Below are 3,528 nucleotides of genomic sequence, written 5' to 3' on the forward strand. Positions count from 1 at the left end.
CCTACTCACCCCATATAAAATTCATATGCTTTCCATTGTGTGCCAGCCTAGTCTACTCTAATTGCTATGATGTCACGAATGTTCTGCAATACCTTAGAAATAAAGTATACGATCTGAAAAGTTAATAGCATGTTACGAGTGATGCTAAAATAATAATGTGTTAAGTTTCAGTTTATTAACTTTAACTGTTTTCGAAATTTGGGGGTTTTATGTAAAAATCATCGGCACTACAGGATGGAGCTAGAAACTTCAAAATTTATATTCGGATTCCTTTTCATTGTAATTTAATGGAAACAGCATGCTGGATCAAATGGTTCAAATGGCTCTGAGCACTATGGGACTCAACTGCTGTGGTCATAAGTCCCCTAGAACTTAGAACTACTTAAACCTAACTAACCTAAGGACAGCACACAACACCCAGCCATCACGAGGCAGAGAAAATCCCTGACCCCGCCGGGAATCGAACCCGGGAGCCCGGGCGTGGGAAGCGAGAACGCTACCGCACGACCACGAGATGCGCGCATGCTGGATCTCACAAAGTAATATCTTGGTTGAAATTCATGATTTTCTGTTTTTTTGTCTTAAAAGTATGGAAGCAGGATAGATTAAGTAAGTGATTAGATAAAGCTAGGATGTTTAAATTTAGGTAGAATGGAGATACGCTATAATAATCAAGATGTGAGAAGTTTCCAAAAGGTAGCTATAAAACTATAGCTGTAGTGTCTCTCCAAAGGGCAAATTCAGAGCTCATCTATTGCGTGCAGTGAAACTAAAATAATTCTCTCGCCAAAAGTATTTAACCTAGCCACACCAGAATTTTATTACAAATACTTATCTGTCTGCTGATTGCACAATTAAATTGAGAGATTCATTGGCCTTTCAGCGAATGAAGCAATTAATTATTTAGTAACTTGAAGTGGTGTTCTGCTAGCCCCATCGGCTAATCAGGAAGGCAAATGTTGTCGGCTGTGCCTTCAGTGGTCCGCACTGCGGCTATGTAAATAAGAGCTTTGCGAGCTAGAGTCAGGCCCCTGTTCTCTTGCAGACTCGTATCATCGCGCACTCAGTGTCGGAAGCCGCATCGCGTCTGTGCAGTTGCGAGGAACAGCCTTGGATGCATGTAACAGTGAGTTTGCATTGTTGTAAAGTGTTAATTGCCAGAACGAATTCAGTTATTTATTCTCAGTTTGCGTATGTTGTATTTTCACTTGTCGCCACAGGACAGACCTTCTACCATTACTAGCGTGGCATATGATGAGCATTAACATCAAATTTTGGCGAGCATTCAATTTGAACATTTAGATCGATAACGATTATTGAACAGTTTCGTTATCTAGGGATAATTGGATCCTCGCAATAGACTCTGAAGAGCTCTGATAGTACAATAGCTGACAGCAGCATTGCTTGGGTAAACATTTGTCTGAAACTTTACGCTTTATCGTTTTCAGAATATAGTGAAAATTGTTATAGTAAACTGCATTTTCTATGAATCCCAGACATCATCGCAAATCCTCAGCGTAATGAAATTCAGTGATCAATGACTATTTCACCATCAGAGTTGGCACAGTGAACATTAATTACGTTTTTGCTAATCACTTTCTGGTTGCCAACATTGTAGCTAGAGAGCCTGTATTGAGAACGGCAACAATACAAGATAAATTTTTTTCCACCCACAGGGCCCACACTACCACACACATATACAATTATACTTCCGTTTTCCATCTGGTCACAAAATAGGTGATTTTTACAGTACCTGGTATTCACGATACTCACAGCCAAACAGCCCTCCCCCAATTACACGCTATTTTTTAACATTAGTCATGTTTTATGTCTTTTACTAACCTGAATTCAGGATATGCTACTTCTCTCTGATTTTGCCTATGTACCCTGCTTATAAAAAAAAACCGCTTTTCAAAATTCTTATTAGGTCGCCAGTAGTGTGTTGTGTTTTACCGCTGTGGCTGGCTCTGTCTGTGTGTGTGTGTGTGTGTGTGTGGGCAAGTGGGTGGGTGAGGGGATGGCTGATGATGATGGGAGAATATGGGGAAGGAGGGGGAGGTGAATGTAATGCTCCAGTCTCGTCAGAGCCGTGGTATTCTGGGGAGACTAAGAGACTCCGCAAGATTCCCCGAGCGGAAGCTTGGAAGTTCTGCGTCTTGACTGACCGCCCCACCCGTGGGAGATGCGGTGTGTGTGTGTGTGTGTGTGTGTGTGTGTGTGTGCGTGTGCGTGAGCACCACAACTCGGCGGACCCCGCCCACTACCTACAAAGTTGCCGCGGCGTGTTTCATTTCATAACTCCGGTGCGCCGTGGCGCGCCGCGGTGTATCGGGACGGCACGCAACTTCGCCCGACGCAGGCAGCTGGGCCGTCCTCTGCCGCCGGCCCCACGTAAATCAAAACAAAGTTTTCTGTTTGTTTTGTCGCCGCGCTGTTAATGTCGCGGCGCGCGCTGTGCCGCTCTGGAGTGAGTGCCGCAACTTTGCAGTCGGGACACCCTCCACCCCCCCCCCCCCCCACCAAACTGATGCCAGCGGCACTCCCTACCTCGCTTCCCTCACCACAGGTTTTTCACCCGAGTCGCCGCGCCACGAGCGTCCCCAGGCGCGAGGAGGAGACTCCGCTCTGCTAAAAAGAAAGAACCGAAAGCGAGTCTGTCGCAAATTTCCTCCAGCGTCTCCCTTGGCCAGTTCTGACTCAATTACGGATATTACTGTGGGTCTTTCCCGACCCAGCAGGTTTCTGCAGAAATTGTTTCTCAAATCTATCTGTTTTGTCTTCTTCCTGGCTGATGTTGTTGCTCCTTCCTTTTATCTTTTGTTTGACAAAGAATAACTTCATTGAGTTGTTGTCACTGTTTTGGTGTAAGATTTACGTGTCCGGATTCGGTTTGCTTTTTCTCAACGATTTTGTCGACTTTTCTTATGGCCCACTTCGCGTTTGCAATTTACGGTTAATTGTTTTCGTGACGTCTACATGCGGCGAAGCGATATGCTGACCCACCATGTTCGCCGAGAAAGCGGGTGTTCCCCTTCTCCTTTTTGCTGGAGCTTGCATCTGAACACATCTCGGGCTGTATCCGAAGTTTGAAGCCACTACAGTTTACAGTTAATAGTTTAAGGGGGGGGGGGGGGGTAGGACGTCAAACGGGCCGACTTCGAGAAGGAGAGACACCACAGGACATTTTAATTTGCACTGTCTATACTTTTGCAAATTAATTCATAAAACTTTGTCAGCATGACCATGAAGGATTCAGGATTCGCATTCATAGCAGTGGACGTTCAAAATCACGATAAAATAATATTTTTTAAATGTGAAATTTCATGATTTTTTTCACTTACTGTTGGCTGCATTTGTTGCTATAGGTACGTTTTCTTCATGAGTAAGAAAGAGTCTTCGATGAATTTTGCATAGCTTACAAACCATACTTACAGGTGTATGAAACTCTAGAATTTATTTAATCTATGGAAAAATCAATGGGGTGTTACGTTTTAAACTTCGTGTTTAGAGAAAACTCGAATTTTATAG

Source organism: Schistocerca piceifrons, chromosome 1, assembly GCF_021461385.2.
Source record: "Schistocerca piceifrons isolate TAMUIC-IGC-003096 chromosome 1, iqSchPice1.1, whole genome shotgun sequence".
Taxonomy (NCBI): Eukaryota; Metazoa; Arthropoda; class Insecta; order Orthoptera; family Acrididae; genus Schistocerca; species Schistocerca piceifrons.